General features: G+C 41.7%; 1 protein-coding gene and 1 long non-coding RNA gene across 26 annotated transcripts in view; one reads left to right on the forward strand and one right to left on the reverse strand.

The window, feature by feature from the left end:
• The window catches only part of SEMA6D (semaphorin 6D), a 281482-nt gene that overhangs the window by 237661 nt on the left and 25294 nt on the right, over positions 1–18527 (forward strand). Inside the window, exon 1 of one of the 25 annotated variants that reach the window (XM_073303930.1) lies at positions 7477–7848. The exons of 23 other annotated variants lie outside the window; for them this stretch is intronic. The gene's annotated coding sequence lies outside the window, so the exon portion shown is untranslated. Of the gene's footprint in view, positions 1–7476; positions 7849–7935; positions 8206–18527 lie in introns of those variants that run through there. One more of the 25 variants, XM_073303931.1, reaches the window with a different exon arrangement.
• Positions 215–18527, reverse strand: part of LOC140894955 (uncharacterized) — a 228234-nt gene continuing 209921 nt past the window's right edge. Inside the window, exon 3 of the long non-coding RNA XR_012154013.1 lies at positions 215–2213. This is a non-coding gene — a long non-coding RNA (uncharacterized lncRNA). The remainder of the gene's footprint in view (positions 2214–18527) is intronic.

The following is an 18527-nucleotide window of genomic DNA, read 5'->3' on the forward strand; positions in this document are numbered from 1 at the left end:
TATAAATCTAGTACGAAGATTTCTTTTCATCCAACTATGTCCGATTTTACTATCAATGTGGGAAACTGTAGGTGAAGGCTAGTGACTGCAAGTCTGTACTTTATATCTGTATGACAAATTAAAGTTAGAAAATTAAAATTGCAGATGTTGCTGAAGACTTTCCATTAGTCTTGGAAACAGGCCCTTAAATTTAATTAGTATATTCCACTGTTTTTGCCCTAAGTGTTTGAAACAAACTCTCACTGTCAAATGATAGGCAATGTTATGTACCGAACTAAGAAACTAATCACTATAAAATTAAAGCGATTTTCCCCCTTTATTTTCATGTTTCTTGTAGACATTGCATTATAGTGAGCCTTGTAAAGTCTGCCACTAACAGTGCAGCTAAAACATTCAGAAACACCTATCATTCTCAATGCATGATATTTAATCATTCTCTTAGTTATTTCATTTAAAAATAAAAAAAGATGAATTGGACACTAACACCCTCTGAGACAGGTCAGGTGAGCTACAGACAGGGGTTAACGCCAGTCTTACAAAGACCTGTCAAAAGAAGCAAACAATAAAGGTTTCCCCTACCCATGTACTTAAACTGAGACTTCAAAAAAGGCTTCTCGTGGCCTAGATCTCTTTAAAAAGTAATAAAACATTGCTCTGTTGCAGCCAAAGTTCAGGATCTTAACAGAGTGGATTTCTTTCTACTAGTCTGCCCATACCATAGTGTATCCTCTTTAGGTTCTCTTACTACATCTATCACCATTGTGGCTGAGCCTGACCCACAAGGGTGTGGCTACTTCAAAGGCCTTGGAGCTGTTCTTTTCGGGCCTGATTCTGCACATTCAAATAAATGGGAGCTTCAACACTGACTTCAAGGGCTGTTCTTGGAGCATGAAGAGAGTGATCTAATTCACCACAGCTGGAGCTGGCCTCACTTCATTCAGCTGGGTCCCTGACAGTGCCTGCACTGAGAGCATGCAGCTGGACTTCTTTCCTCGTGGAGAGAGTAAACCCTCTCTCTGCCAGCCATTGGATGGAGCCTATACATCCTGTCACACTTGGTTTATTTACAGGGTGGTTCTTTTTAAATGATTAGGAATTATGTAGTTTTTACCACTGCAGCTTTCTTTGCAAGGGGATGCCAAGGCAGAACATTTCTTGAAAGAATGTTTGCTTTGCACCTCATTTAAAATCAGAAAGTTCAATGTGAAAAGGTGTTTGTAAAAGCTATTTTGCCAGCTTCTATAGACTTTTTTTAAAAGGCTCAGTGTTGTGACCAGTGCTGAGGTATGCTAGGGTCTTGCTATGTTCACTGCTTGAATTGATTTTATTCTCTTTGACTTCTAAGCACCCAGACTTCACTTTAGGCTCTTGGCAATAATTAAAATACACAATACAAAGAATTTACAAACAACAGGCCAGTGCCTTACTCCATCTTTACTGAGGCAATATTCACTCTGCAGCCAGCTATGAGGGTCCTTGTAAAAGCAAGGGAGTAGAAATTCCTTGCCCTGCACCACCTGGCAAGTAGCAGAATCTTTGTTGTTAGTCACTAGCTGAGCAGGGGAGTAGGACATAAAATAGGCCAGGTGCAACATGAAATATTTGTGGTTCTCTTTTATTATATTAATTGTTACTACCACATTGCATCTGCCTCCATCGAGTGGACTGGCAGGGAGGGAGACAGACTGGAGGCTGAGCAATCGAATACCTGGCGGAGTAGCCCAAAGACACCAAGCCCGTCATCCTGCCCCAGGACGTCCTGCCCCAGGACATCCTGGCCGCCAAGGGCTCCATGTCCTGCCTCATCTCCCCCACCATCAGCATCTGCTCCAGTCTGGACGTGACGCTTACTACCACATTGCATCTGCCTCTATCGAGTGGATTGGAGGTGTAGAGACAGACTGGAGGCTGAGAGTGGATTTCAAGATTATCACTTTAAAATCCCACTATATGGTGCTCCTGCATTCCGCACACACCCCAAGATTTCAGTGGTTGTTTTGAGTGTGTAAGGAATACGAGATTGGACCCCCTGTTGCACTTTTGTCATTTATATTTCTACATAGTGTAAGCGTGTTCAGACATTGATGCAATACAGTTACCAAGCTGGGGTGATGGTAGAAATCCCATCCATGTTAGCAGAAAATTATCCCCATTTCTTTGAGATGACAGGTATGTCACCTAAGGCTGCCACACATCTGGAGACACAAGGCAGGCTAGAAAAATAGAAAACAGGAGAACAATGATTTTAAAGTGAGAGTTTGACAGTCAGAAGCATTTTAAGAAAAACTTTCAACACAACCATCATGAAGGTGCTAAAAATGTTTTATGTCTAGTAGGCATATTTTAGAAAACTGTAATTGCTTAAAAATCTCTCCCATAATTTTTCTTGAGCAGTAGTACACTGGGAGTTATTACAGAAAATGTGAGGAAATACCTTCTTTAATGTTGTGGAGAACTATGCTAATGTGCAATGTGGATTGACTACTATTTAGAGAGAAAACTGTGATCTCTACCTTTATGCTTGCTGTCTGTCTGTGCTGTACTTCTTTGTTTCCCACCATCCATACAACCCAGAAGTCTTATAATAGCAATTTGTGTGTCTAGTTTATTGCTCTAAATTGCGAGTGGAAGTGGTCCATGTATGACTTATATTATTGGAAATCCAGGACTCAAGGAACAAAAGTGGCTGGCCAACTTGTAATGCTCTGCCGGTCAAGCAGAGGAACTTGAATCCTAGTCCAATATTCCCCAATCCAGCAGGAGCTGGGAGCACTGAATAGGCAGCACACTCAAGTCTGAGCGTAGAGCATCTCCACTGTGACAGATTAAAGCCTGGTGTTAATGGGGTCCAAAGGGAGGTCTGAACAGTCAGCCACTAACAGGCTGGTGGCTATGATGTGGATTCACAGGGACAGGAGGCTAAAGCAAGAGACCCTAAAGGTTCCTCAGGTATCCATCAGGCATATTAAACCCCTTTTAATTTTGTATAAGGAAATGATCAGCTACAGTCTGTAGGTCCATACCCCCGTACCAATGATGAGAGAAGAAATATCACACTTTGGGGCTTCCTATTTTCAGCATGTATCCTTTTAAAAATCCAGAGAAAGGCATCAAGAAGAGGGTACTTTAATAATCAGTGCAGATGAAAAGCCCATTTTTCCTTGAACAGCTCTGCATTTATTCATGTGGTGCTCAATATACATGTCTGTGACTATCAGCCCTGCCCCCTAGTACCGCTCCCCAGTGTGATATTGACTGGGGCTAATGCTGCACGAAACCAAGAGCTGCATGAAAATAATGTTTTGTGGATATTGGTATAAACTAATATCAGAACAAACTATTACTTACCGCTGCTTTGAGTGTTTGGGAATTAGTCACTAAATATCACCTTAAATCTAAAATTGTCAGCCCTAATTAAAGCAGGCATAATAACTACAATCTATTTCATTTTTTTATCTTTGTTTATTACAATAGTGTAAGTCATAATGTATCTGTTCATTTTGCAAGGATGATTCAAAGGCAGTTAATACAATAAGAACTGTGCACATCTTCACCGTAATTAATTACATATCTAATAGTTCTGTACAGTAGGGAGATGCCTTTTAACTCCATTGAAATGCATTGGATTAGGAGAGTTTATTGAAGGAAAATAATAGAAAAAATGGTAAATATTTTTGTTGAAACATAGTGACTGTGATGATTTAACAATTATCAAATTCTAACATTATTGTAATTTGACCATAGCACCATAATTGACACCGCTATTCTTACAGAAAACTCAATTTGACCTAAATGAGCACAAAACATCAAACACCAGTTTCACATCTTATCCAAAGGACATCACCTTGATGTGGCAATGTGCTGTGGTGCTGGTTCAGCACGGACTCAGGCAGTAGAGTGACACCTGCTGAATCACTCACACCATTTCCCACATTATGTAGATGTTCCTTAGAGACGCGCCTTTCAAGCAAACCTTGCTAGGCTTATGAACGCTGAGGTTGGTATCCCAAATATACAAATTAGCAAGAATGATGTACAGTTCCACTTTCCAACCAGCCACCAATATCTTGCAGTCGTGATTTCCGTATCAAATTTTAGATCCCGTTTTAATTAATTATACACAAATTCATCTCTGGTTGTGAGCCCACTGACGTCACCTGAGTGGAGTGAAACCTGACTTCTGCTTTTTCTTCCTCAGTTAGCATTAAATGGTAATGACTGGGACTCAACATAACAATTTAAATTAATTTAACATATGTTAGATTAACATAAAATATATTTGTATTAATAGTATTTTAATGAAGCAAAAACTCAGTTTGCAAGTCATTGATATAATAGACTGTCATTGTTATAACAGCATACACACTGTGAATATTTTGGTCCCAGATTTAACACACTTTATAAATTATAAAAGATAGTGATGATTCTGTAAAGCACTTTGATGATGGAAAGTGCTTTAGATCAAACAATGAATCTGCAAGATGCCCCTGTGAGATAATATGAGTAAACACTATTATTTCCAGGTTTCAGAGAAGCATCCGTGTTAGTCTGTATTCGCAAAAAGAAAAGGAGTACTTGTGGCACTTTAGAGACTAACCAATTTATTTTGTTAGTCTCTAAGGTGCCACAAGTACTCCTTTTCTTTTTACTATTATTTCCATTTTATAGCTAAGAAAATTAAGTCAAAGAGATTAAGGCCCAGATCCAATGGAAGTTAAGCATCTGAGGATCTGGACCTAACTCACTTCTTCAGGATCTGAGTGGAAATCACTGTCAGGGCTAGGATTAGAATTTTGGCATGCCTGGCTGTCAGTCCTGTTTTCAGACCATTTGATTGTATCTCTTTACTACCAAATACCACTGATGTGTTTCTTTTACAAATCAATCATTCTAGAGGTAATTAACACCTAAAAGCCTTGTTTCTTTTAATCCCATTAACGTATTTGCAAAAAGAAATATGTTGGCAGAATCCAAAGGTTCAGAGTTACAATGGAGAACAAGTATTAGGATAAAGCAAAGTTAAGAACTAAATATCTTGACAATGCTCCTTTTATTATGCACGCTACTGACACAATAGTGATCTGTTGTGTCAATGAGGATTTAAGGAGCTTTTCTGCACGTTACTGATGGTTTATCATGTCAGTAGGAGCCTGCGTATATTTGTGTTAAAACCAATCATTATAATTCCTGTACTGAATTGTGCATGTACAATAAATGTGCATATTTAAAATCCTTATTTAAAGTGGTTACTACGCATGCACAACAGCAGGTTTCAAATCTTAATAAAGCACTGTATTTAATATTTTAAAATAAACCTAAGATTCTAGTCAACATTGTGTACCAAAATCCTCCAAAATTCATGTGTTAACTGAAATCTCTTTTAAAATTATATAAGCATCCCATTCTGATATCTGGAATGTTACGCGCCAGATTATGAGTCGTGATCACAAGGAGTCTTCCTCCCCCTTTGCTCACCTGAGTTGGGGAGCATGAGGACAGCACAAGGCTAGTGCTGGTGGGTGTGCTAGACTTCCCAAGGAACCTACTGCTGGGGTAATCCTAAATTTCACTGCTAGGTGAATTTTTAAGGATCAATTACAAAACCCTTGAAAAATGAAGTTCAGTATGAAAATACTGGTATGCCCTCATGGACTGCAGTTTTACTAATAAGAACTGCTGTGGGACATGCAGAGAACAGGCAGACTTACCCCATGTCCCGTTTTAATTTTTTGGCTTGGGCAGCCTGCATATAGGAGGATGTCAAGTAAAAGGGAGTAGCCCTGTTAGTCTGTATCCACAAAAACACAAGGAGTCTAATGGCACTTTAAAGACTAACAGATTTATTTGGGCATAAGCTTTTGTGGGTAAAATACCACTTCTTCAGATGCATCGTGGTGTTTTACTCCCGAAAGTTTATGCCCAAATAAATCTGTTAGTCTTTAAGGTGCCACCAGACTCCTTGTTGTTTTTATAGGAGGATGAAAGTTCTGTAAAATGAGAGAATAGAGGCTCTGTGCAGAATATATGCTTCTGAGTATAAAGACTGCAGAGATATTTAGTGAACTGAATCCTTCTTCGTGATGCAGTCACATTGCACACTATATGCTTTTTCTGCCCTCAGGTTTGCAACTTGATTCCTAATCAAGCCAATAGACACCATCCCAACATCTTCAGTCAGTGTGCAAATTTTAATGCTTGCAGCATAGAGTTGTTCCCTGAAAGCAGGAAATAAAGAATGTCCTTACACCTCTAAACAGGTAAAAGCTTCTGGGTTACAAAATAGCTTTGCTGAATGTCTACTGTAAAGAAGCATGCAGTGATATAGCTTTCAGCCTTTCGCCACCAGAGAACATCAGAGTAAAACAGACAAAGGATTGATTTGCCAGAAATGTCCTATTCCCATGACTGAGAGACTTTTTGGAACAGTCACTGAAGAGAATTTACTGTGGACCAAATCCTGTAGTCTTTACTTAATTCACTTGGTTCTCAACACGCAAAACTCCCACTGTGAAGGCAATGTGAGTTTTGGCTGAGTACAGACTTGCAGGATCAGCCCAGCATAGTTCTTCAGTCTAAGTAGCACCTACTCACAAGTTTTGTGAGGAAAAAAATTAGGGGAAGGGCAGTTCAGCAACAACCCACCGGATATTTACTGTTGTTCAGTTTCACAAGTTTATGTGCACCAGTTGGGGTATGTGGTTCTGAAGCTTGAGTAACTCAAATGCTTTCCCAGTGACAAGCTATGAATTATTTTAAAGATTAAATTCTGTTTTCCCACCATGAAAGAGAGCACAGATGATAAAGTTTGGTGTGTAATCATTTTTTCTTTTCTTTCTTTTTTTCCCCCCAAGGAGCCTCCAAAGTCCTTCATGCCATTTTAGGCTTTAAATGATTCATATTCCATCTGAAAATTAATAAATAGTAGCTGACTCCTAGAATTAATTTCTAAGATTAAAACCTTTGTTTCTGACTATATGACTTTTTTTTTTTTTGCTGATGATGGGCTACTTAAAATGATGTCACTTCAAGGACTTTTTTTTTTCTTTCCCCTCCTCTTTCACGGTAAAACTGACTTTCATTAATCTGCAAAATCGTACTGTACTGAATGGCTTTCATTCAAAGTAGACATGAGAGTGCCTATGTGTACACACACACACACACACACACACACAAAATGCTGTTTGATTGCCTCTTCCCAGCTGTTTACCTTAGAGGTTCTAAAGTGGTGGTGTGATGGGGAGGCAAGAAATTGCCTGACCAAGAAAAACTAAGGCTGAACTTTGCTGAAAGACTGGGCATGCCGATCCTTTTGGCAGCAGTGGTTTGTCCTCAGGATGTCTGAAATAAACGCTTCATAATAAAGGAGCGAGGAGGGCGGGGGGGGGGAGCGAAGCGGGAGCGAGCAGGCTTCTTCATGACCGCTGCACGCAGCTAGCCAGTGTGGCTGAGGTGCTTGGAGCTGGTGTAGCGGCTCCTGGTAGGTGGGGGGCTGAGGGAGGAGGCGAGGCCACTGAAGGGTCAGTGAGCGCTGGGGGCCTCAGCAACAGCCGCCAGGGAGGGCGATCAGCCCAACCCTGCCTGCCTCTCCGAGCCTAGGGGGGTGGGACCCTGGACTCCAGCCGCCTGCTTGTTGGGAGGGAAGAAGCCTCTCCCTCTCTGGATGGATTGACTGGAGATGGATCGAATTACACCATTTGCTGTGCTCGCGTTTGTTTTGCTCCCGGTTTGTCCCAGCGCTCCCAGAGCTGGCGAGTTTCAGGATTACGCTGGCGAAGCCCGAAGCTCGGCTCCGGATTTGGGTTTCGGTGTAGCGCTCTCCCGAGCTTGCTTTCCTCCTTCCCTTATGAGGTAGGAGCTTCATTTGCAACCCTGGGCGCTGGCAGAGCTGACGCCGAGCCGCCGCATCTCGCGCCTTCGCTGGCTGCACCGTGCCCAGGCTAGCGGTGCAGTGCGCAGTGCCCGGCCGCCGGCTCAGGGACAGAAATAGTCCGAGCAGAGGTTATTTTTACTTGCTTGTTGCCGACTCTGCGTGACGGGGTGGGAGGAAGAGCCAGGAGAGAGGGTGAAAAGTTCCCAGCCTTCGCAGGGACGGTGCCGAGCCCTTCCCCTTTCGCACGGGGTGTGCGTTTGCGTTGGAGGCTGCGTCCCCGGGCTGCGACGCGCAAGTTGGCCGCGGGAGCCTGCTGGTGTTTATTTTGGGCAAAGGTAGGTGGGTCCGAGGCCGGCGGGGAGGTGCCGTCCAGAGGCCATTGGAACTGATCAGCGCTGGGCTGCAGCAGCTGGGCCCGCCGGACAGCTGCGGGGTGCGCTGGGGAGGGGTTGTTTTGAACGCCTCCCCCGGCTGTGCCAGCCCGGCCAGAGAGCGCCCTTAGCAGCCAGCCTGCCGCGGGGACCCTGGCGCTCCCGGGCTCCAGCGGCCCGGAAGCCCAGCCTCGCCCGCTGCACAGCCACAGGGGGAGCAGCGCGCTGGGACGGGGGAAGGGGGGGCAGAACTAGGAACCACCTGTTACACCCGCCACGGTGCTGCGGTGCCGCCGCTGGATGGTGCCCCCCAGCACGGCCTAGCGTGCGCTGCTCCAGCCCGTCCTGCCCACGCTGGCCCTGGCGCCGCCGCCCCCCACCCCAAAGCTGCCGACCTTGCCCCCAGGGCTCCCTCTCCTGCTCCCCTCCCTGGGCACGTTACGTGGCTTTGCGGTGGCATGTGAATTGACTGGCCCCTCTTGAATTCAGGAGAGCAGGGGGTGCAGAAACACTGGGGGGAGGGGGGGATGCGAGAGCCACTGAACCAACCCTGTAGCTAACGGAACCCACGTCAAGCCAGGGGGTGCGGAGCACCCACCACCCCTCGTTCCAGGACCTTTGGGAGAGCGCTTGCCACGGCGGGGCGAGCAGGCTGCGAGCTTCCGGGCGGACTGGGGCGTGCAGCGCCAGTGCTCAGTGAGCCTTAACCTGCCGCCTGCCTGGGAAATTCCTCTGCGTGGCAGCTCGAGCCGGCTGCTCCCTCGGAGCCGGATCAGGCCCCTCTGTCCCCCGTTAGAAATGATTTATTGGATAATCTTGGCCGAACCTCCGTGGTTCCTCCAGTAGTCGGTACTAGTCACGCGTTGGGAGCCAGAGGGAGCTATGTTTCAAGCTACCATTAATTATGGATGGAAACAAATAAGAGAGTCAATTCTGCATTAGCCTTTGCAATGGCAGGAATATCTTAACCCTTTCACCCTGCTCGCCTGATGACAGCAATGTTTTGTTTAAGTGTAAAGTAGCGAAACTTTGTTTCGGCTCTGCAGCAACTGGTACTGCAGCTTATACAGAGTACAGTAATTAAATGGGTTGCAGCTGCCTTTGTTATTTATAAGACCTGGATAGAAATGAAAAGGTGCACAGATAGTTCTAGGTGGAGATTATTCCTGTGTTTTAAAAGGGATCTTTTTCAAATGCCCTGCCATCGTGTCTTGTGTTTTATGTCTCTTTCTATATAGACATATTGTGTGGCTGGAAAATGCAGTTAAATGCTTTAAGCCTCTGAATTTCATTAATTCAAAACACTGTAGTTCCAAGTGTTTATAGCACTCCAGTAAAGTAGAGGACCTAGAGGTTCTCTGGTCTCCAGATTGTTTAATACTGTTGGTCAAATTCTGATAGTTTTAGGTCTGTGAGAAACCCGCAAGTGAAATTTGGCCCTGCGTGTATAAAATAGCTACAAACACACACACACATCTATGCAGACAAATGTACTTACTCAGGCATGCGTCAGCAGTAATGTGATTGTTCGTAATGTATACAGATGTAGTACTTACTATGCATTCAGTATTGTAGTTTATATATACGCCCCACACAATTCCAGCGAACTATACAGAGAATTTGCAGCAAAGAACTGTCACTGAAAAATTAATCATCCTTGACTTACGTAAAATCCATGACATTTTGCTTAGTTATTTTCAGGGGGACAACATGTCTTTACTAGAATAACGTTAGCTCTGCATTAAGTTGTTAGTGTTCCAAAGAAGCATAAAAGTATTTTAGTAATGGCATTAATTCTTCCTTCTTTTAAGTGTTGGTGTCTTGGTGGAATTTCTTCCTAATTCTTCAGAGGCTTTTTAATACTTGTGTATCACTCTCATGAAAATCCTTTTATTGAGTATTTTTCCAAGATTCCTTCTTTATATTCTTGAGGAGTCTGGAAGCTCACTGTGAGGCTGTACTAGCATTATAGTGGCAAAAGGCTTTTATTCTGCTTTATTCAACTGTAAAAATCTATCCACCTCAAATGTGTATGTATCTAATTCAGTAAATTAAGCTGTATACAATCATGTTTAATGTAGTGAGTGACAGGTATATCCTGTTATGTTGGCAGATATTGTATAAACATTTACTCTGGCTTGGACAAATAGAAATTGCCAGATGAGCCCTGTGATTTTTTTCTCTATATAATCGTAAACTTTAACACTTTTTATAGAAACTAATATACTCAGCTGTTTTAAAAATGGAAAGAAAGAGTTTGCATTAGGAATTTACTAGCATTTTTAAATTAAGTAGATTGAATTTGTTTTCAAAGGAGAACCAAAACTATAACCCAGAGGCTTTAAATTGGGTTATTTAACAGGCTGCTCACTTTCATCTGCATCTTTAGTTACATTGAACTACCGTTCTTCTTCATATCCTGCAGTCTGTCACTACCTCTGTTCATTTCTGCTAAGGATGCAACAAAGATATCATCATCATCTAAACATGCTTTGTGTGATGTAGGAGGGTGTGCTAGGAATACAGTGACCAGCCTTGTCACAGCTCCACAAGCCAGCTGTGTGGCTGCATTTGTTTCAATCATTGATGCCCTTTTAGCTGGACCATCTAACATTTCTGCCTCTTTTGTATGGCTGATTTGATCTGATTGTGACAGCAAACGCCTTAGCCCTTGGAACTGCTAGAACTTTGATCTAGTTTTATGAAGTTCACACATTTAGAGAGAATGCCTAATTATGTGTTCAATTCCCTGTGCCTAAACAGGTTCTAGCTCAGATATGTACCATCAAATGAGATACAGGATGGTAAAGAAGTAGTAGTAAAAAGTCACTTAAAAAAATCTTAAACTACAAGGCTCCATGTAGGTATGACTAATTGTCACAACTGCTGGTCTGATTAGATACATCTTTTAAATTACTGCACTTAACACAGGAATGGGTCTTGCTCACATTGACGGCAATAGGAGTTTTGCCATTGGCTTCAGTGGCAGTAGGCTACAGCCCCTTTTTATATACATATTGAAAATGGCTTGGTTATTCTTCTTTCTGAAAAACAAACAAAAATCTCTAGCAAGAAATCACATGAAGAGCATATGTGGATATGGCCAGTTCTCACCATGAATGTTATAGTGAGTAAAATGATAAAAAGTAGCTTTGCTTCAATTTTTGTCTTTGCCTTGTAAGACCAAGGAAGTACTTGCTTTATTTGTTTATTACATAGCTGGTCCCTAATATTTCCCAACAAACATTTTAGTTTTTTTGCTTTGATTAATAAACACAGGAGATAGAGGGGAGACTGCCCTATTTTTTGCTTAGCAACTAAATAAGGAAATAAAGGGGTGTATAATTCCAGTAAGAAATGTAAACGTATATCCTGCTATTGGATAAATTAATCATTTGCTCCAGGAACAGTTAAGGAAAAAGATGGAAGGCATAGTATTTGCATTGGGTAATACAAGCAGTCCTATATGTAATTAAAACGGTTCAAATGTTGATGTAATCAAAACTGCTGTTAGAACAGATTATCTCTTTTTATGCCTTAGATAAGCTTGCTGCAGTTCCAGTTAAAATCCGTCTAAGCCATTTTATTAAGTTGTTACTTGTTCTGTGAATAGCTGCCAGCTTCAAGTTCAAGTTCTCATGTCACATGAAAGAAATGTTCAGTGAAAATCATATTGCTAGCTTTATGATGCTGTTTTCAGTAGGTGTATTGTCTGCCTTAGTCCACTTTCCCTTCTCATGCTTTGACAGTAATTATAGTACAGCTAATAACAAAAGTTGATTCAGTTTATTCAAACAAGAAAACTGTTAAATTGTCTAACTTCCAAAGGCAAATGTTTGTCTAACTAGAGAGATCAAATCTGGAGTGTACATATGTAACATATGAGGTGTGTTTATTTCCCTAACTTTTCTGTTCCATTAGGCTTTTGTTAACTAAACTAGATTAGCATTTTAACAACCCTGAAGTGAACTTCTGCCATTCTTTCTACTTGGGCACTGTGTGTAGAACATCCATCATTCTGTCCTTGGCCACAACAGGCTACTGGCTTCATAACCATTTGGAGCTACACAGAAGCCATCCGACTGTGAACAGCACAGCTGGCTACAGCAATTTTGTCTTCCATACCACTGGCAGCATTGTCTGGCTATGGTAACTAAAGTTAACATCCAGAACATGAAGTTTCTTTTGTTTGGCAGATTTAGCCCTGCCCTGAGGCAGCTCAGTGGCCACACCTGCAGAAAAGTCACAAAATGGTCGCTAGAAATAAATAGCACCAGTGGACAATTTAAAAAAATCTGGCTTCAGGATCTCAATCTGTTGCTTAGAGTGTGATTATTAATTCAGTTATTACTTGAAAGAGAACATTTTATTCGAATCCTACTTGGTTTCAGTTTGGAGATTATGGCATATTTTGAAAAAAGATAAAGGAGCAGAACTTGCTTTGATTCAGTCAGTCAAACTGCCAAAGAGCACAGAAAGAAAGAGAAGAATTGTTCCATGTATTCTACATGTTATTGCAAAAGCTCTTTTCCTTCCACAAAGGGAAACATGTGATTTAGCAGAATCAGTGCCCAGAATCTAATAGTTTCAACAGATGCTTTTCTAAGTTTGTTTTGCAGATTTAGGTACTTAATATAAAATAACTACATAAATTCCAGTATGTATTGCTTTACTCCTGAATTGTGCTAAGAAAGCCAGGTAACCAGCAGGTAAATACAGTGAGGGCTCTATTGTAATCTTACTTGTTGGGATGTTAGCATAATTCAAACAAGTTGGTCTAACATGCTGTCTCTTGGTGGAAATCCATGGCTTTTCTCCTAGCATCTAATTCTTATTTCAAGAAGTAGGGAGGTCAAGAGGTGTTATCAAAAAATGGGGGGGAGGGAGGGAGGAAGTGGAAAAAGGGGAGGAGCACAGGATTTAAGCAAGCGAGTGACATTTGTTCTGTCCAGAATATTGAAGAACATTGAAATTAAATCAGTCGCTAGACAGCTTTGATTTATACACTTACACAGCAGATTGCCCTTGGTCTGTCTGACCCTGGTAACATTACAGAGGTCATATTTACAAACAGATATTCTTCTTGAATAATGGGTAATTACTGAATAATGTTGTTTTCTGCCATTTCTGTACAGGCTTTTCTTAAACACAAGCCATACAGTTCATCTCTTTTCTTCAGATGAAATAACTGTGACAACATCCCTCTTGTAGTATCTTGAGTAGTAGCAATGTGCAAGATCATGTCCCAGGCCCTCCCATTGGTAGCATTCCCCTCAGAGTTTACAGTGCCATAAACCAAATGGTACTTATCTCACTTTTCTAAAAGCATCTCTGCATTAGGGCCTTATTGAGATTCACCTCCCCCGTATTGGCATGTGAAGATCCATAGTGTGCTCTGGTCCCTTTTCCCAAGGATGTTTTTTGGCACTGCAGTTAATCAGGCCCTAGGAATATCACCACATGGACAGACAGTGTTGCTGTTACCCCACTATGTACTGTGACACACAATAGTCATAGAGTCAGAAGAAAATTATCACACTCGTATGTGAAATCCTCCTTCAATCCTTCAGTCAAACACTACCCAGGGACCAGTGTGCCTGTGTGTGCTTTGGGTTGTTCTGGGAGGCTGCAAAGGAGAAAAAAATTATATATATATTTAAATTTCAAATGCCAGAATAAGATCCTAAGCATACATATAAAACTTCAGGATCGTATAAAACCTTAGCTGGTTTTGAAAACATTAAAGTATTTGTAAAGTAGCCATTACTCTGCCCATTATTGTAGGCTGTATTTTAAAAAAATTTTAAAGGGACACATCTTCCGTGCATGTCTCCACAGTTGAATAGCACACAATTAAATGGATGGGCATAAGATCTTACTCTCACCCTGGCTGCAGCAGGCTTGGGAATTTACAGAAGTGATGCTTTCAATGTCTAGGATCAGATAATCAGCAAACCAGTACAGAATCACTCTCCATTCCCTGAAGTTGGCTAAGTGCCAGGTTTTTTTTTTGCAAATATAGCTATTCTGTGTATTACCACCTGGAGAAAGGGCGCTGAGGTGAGAGGGGTAGGGATAAGAGTGTTAAAGTTCTCAACAGTGAGGGAACAATGTCCCCAGGCGCCTCATGAAAGGAGTAATAAGAAAAAAATCAGTTTACAGAGTTGAATGGTTTAGAAGATCTGCTTCTCCATGACACTTCCTTAAATCCAACACATGTGACTCAAAGATTAGTCATTTGTTTTTGCTGACTAAATCATATACTTTCATAATGTAAATGCTATGCAGATATTTTAGCAATACATATTTTGATTTAATGATAACCTAGGACAAGGATAATCAAATCACATGCTTCAGGGATTAATCTGATTCCCTGCAGAGGGTAGGATAGGAATTTTTGCTCTTTATACACAACTATACAAGTTTTTTCTAGGTGTGCAGTGAATGGTGTTTTCCTGAACATTAGGCTTTGCTCCCTGCCAAAGACAGGATACTGGACTGGATATAGCAGTGGCCTGCCATGGAAAAACTATGGCCATATATTTATTTCATTTTTTGCAGCATACATATTTTGCAGCAAACACAGTTGTTTCATGCAGTTATAGAGAGATATATATTCATGCATGTGTGTATTTTGTTTGGGTCAGCACGTGTGTATTCTGTTTGGGTCAGATGTACTTGTTCATTCACACAGCCCCAAATTAATCTCTGTGCTGGTGCTATTTGTAACACAACAGCTGAGGGGAGTGGTTTGTGCCTCCCCTATTCACGGTCTGCTGGGAGCTAGGAAGGATGGTGTAGTGGTCAGGGTGCTAGCTAAGAACTGAGAAGGTCCAGATTCAGTTCCCTTCTCTGCTACAGGCTTCCAGTGTGACCTTGCACAAATCACTTATCCTCTCTGCACCTCAGTTTCCCAATGGGTATAAGTTTCTCCCTACCTCACAAGTATGTTGTGAGGATACATACATTTAAGATTTGGAGATGTTCAGATACTACAATGATGTGGGTGATAGATATAAGAACCTAAGACAGCTGGTACACGCTAGCCCCATGTATAGGCTACAGCTGCCCTAAATTGTGCCCCTGTTGCAAAGAGACATTACAGTGATGCAAGAACACCTACCATTCCTCCTTCAGTCTCTGAAACCCCACCTTCTCCCACTGCAGGTGCCTCCTATTAGGGTGGAGAAGAGCTGGCTTTGCAGTTCCTGCGGATGGCCTTTTGCACCAGGACTATCCCGCAGTGGGTCACAGCACAATAATGAATCCCCCTCTCTCGTGGAGTGTGTGCGTGAGCATGTATATGATCCATTTGCAAATATACACTCACAGACAACAAAAGTAGCAAATGTAATAATGTGATCCAAATGTTCAGTGCTAGGCTAAAAAGAAATAGTTTTCTGCCATTATGTGAAAATCTAGCGTGACTGGAACAGAGTCTGCATTTGATTAGACAATTTAAAAAATGTAAGAGACTTTACACTTGAGGGCAATGCTGCAAAACAGTTGCACAGTACATGCTATAAAATTGGTTTGCCTTCACCAGATTTCCATGTTTTTATGCACTGTGTCTCAAATTATAAATATGAAATGTCACATGGTAAATTAATGCTTTTTGATGTCATAGAGTAAATAAAAGCAACAGGGTAAACAATTACACAAAAGTTTAAATAACCCATGAGACAGAAGAATATAATTCATAGTGCATTCTCTTCTCTAGCACAAGAGAAACATTCTGTACAACATTCTTTCCCCGTTGTAGTTAATCTTTAACACTCAACAAGATAATATGAAGAGTTAAGTTTAAGCTCCAGCTTTGTATACTTTTTCACGCCTGCATTTGCAAATGCAGTTGACTGGTCTGACAGAAGTGGCAGAGCACGTGTTTTGCATATCCCAATGGGTCAGTTTAGTGACCAACTATTAGATTAGTTCATAGAAGAGGCCAACAAATATTCAAAACAGTTGTTCACCCATTTTTACAGGCTAAATCAAGGGTGTGGGCAAAATTTGAGGCTGGCTAAAAATTCAGCCTTCAATGTGTATACTAGTAACCCTGCTCCCAAGGTGCTTAGGAGGCTGTGACCTGTTTGTTGCCATAAATGATTCTTCTCTTTCCCTTCACCTTTTCTACCAGCCATTTACTTCCTCTTTGAAGTGCTGGCACTCCTGTGAGCCCATCCCAAAGCAGCACTCCCAACCAGCACCCTTCTAGCCAACAGCCATACCACGACCTTTCCACCAGCAGATGCCCTGACATCCAGCAGCTGCAGTATGTTCCATCAGCGCCACCACCCCAGCCAGGGTCAGCAATACAATGCAAGAGGTTTGGGATAGGGAAGAGGTGTGGAGGAGGATATTCTTCATGAAGCAAGATTCAGCGCTACATTGTCTGGGCCACGGGCTGTTAGACAACAGATATTCCTCCTCCACAGTGCAATTCTCTCACTCCTCAGCATCCTACTTTGGAGGGCACTTATGGGCGTCTTCAAATACCCTCCTTTCCATATCAGAACATCTCAGCCTCCTTCTCCTGCAGGCATACCCAACCCTCACTCATCCCTCATGTGCTGGCCCAAGGTGCTAGTGGGCAGTGCTGATACTTTTGGTAGTCCTAGGGAGTGCTGTTCACGGGAGGAGCCATTTTCTCCAGTGTTGAAAGATGGTAGTGCTCATGAAAGAGAGAAACTGATGATGCTGTAGCTGAATAAATTGCACCTTAGATCTACATTGTATCCTCACTTGCACACACTGGTTTATACCTGTCCCATAGCTCTCCTTATCAAGGACTGCTAACCATGCTGAAATGAATGGTGGTGTTGTAATATAAAATCAAGCACTATAGGTCTTGTATAAAAACAGTTATTTCTTTCACTTGTGACTCCCATTCACATTTGAAACTTAAGTCTCCAGCCATAAAAGGTATTAGTTCACTTTTGCTTCAGTCTTTTTGTTTGTTTTTAAATCTATATTAAAGCCTATATCTAATTGTATAAATATTTGCATCATCATTAGAGAGCGTGGAAACTCTTTAGATTTCAGTCTCAAAGAAACTGCACACCAAAAGACAGGCACCCATGGAAAACGCTGGGCAACTCTGACATCCATTTAAAAATCACAGGAACATGGAAGTTAACTCTTAATGCAGCTCATGAAACACAGGTTTATGAGCTGAAAAAAAAACAGAAAAAAGAAAAATACCTGAGTATCGATGGACCCTAAACTATTATCTTGCTGGTAGGATTGGTCCCTGCAGGTCTGGGCCAGAACACTGAGTAGAAGCTAGCATTTTTGTTGTCTTGGCTGCACCTGTTCTGGGAATAAATGGAAGACCTACATCTCCAGGGCTGGCAATATGACACTTTTTTAAAAACAAAGCAGCTACACACCAAAATCCACCCTTCATTTTCCTACCATACTGCTTGGGTGCTGTAACCAATACATTCGTCATATCAGAGAGCAGTCTCAGTCCAAGGCAAGCAGTTTAAATTAGTAAAATGTAGGTCTGTTAAGATGGTTAAGCAGAATACTCAAAAAGAACAGGAGTACTTGTGGCACCTGAGAGACTAACCAACTTATTTGAGCATAAGCTTTCGTGAGCTACAGCTCACTGTAGCTCATGAAAGCTTATGCTCAAATAAATTGGTTAGTCTCTGAGGTGCCACAAGTCCTCCTTTTCTTTTTGCGAATACAGACTAACACGGCTGCTACTCTGAAACCAATCAGAATAGTGCATAAGCAAATGTACCTTGCACTTTGTCACCAAGCTCAGGCTCTGGTAAACGTCAAAGGGAGTGAGTCCCACTGGAGCTATATAACATAGAGAACAGCTCTGGCAGCAGATACAGCTTCAAAACAAAGTTTGCTTTCTACTGTAGAACATGTGTACTGCCCTGGCAAAGGACAGAAAATAGAGTAACAAGTCAAAAACCAGCATAAAGAACGATAATTGAAGGGATCACATATGTTTTGGTCTACATCTTATTTCATTTTGTGCTGAAACTGCCTTGTTTGAGTAAATTTTGGTCACAAGAGAGTTCAGTCCTCAAAGTATGTCTAATCAACCTCTGAGCATTTGTATAAGTCACCCTAGCCCAGTGGCTCTCAACCTTTCCAGACTACTGTACCTCTTTCAGGAATCTGATTTGTTTTTTATTTGTTTTTGTATACCTCGTGTTTCACTTCGCTTAAAAACTACTTGCTTACAAAATCGGACATAAAAAGACAAAAGTGTCACAGCACACTATTACTGAAAAGAATGCTTTCTCATTTTTACCACATAATTA

The sequence above is a fragment of the Lepidochelys kempii genome, chromosome 10, assembly GCF_965140265.1.
Source record: "Lepidochelys kempii isolate rLepKem1 chromosome 10, rLepKem1.hap2, whole genome shotgun sequence".
Classification (NCBI taxonomy): Eukaryota; Metazoa; Chordata; order Testudines; family Cheloniidae; genus Lepidochelys; species Lepidochelys kempii.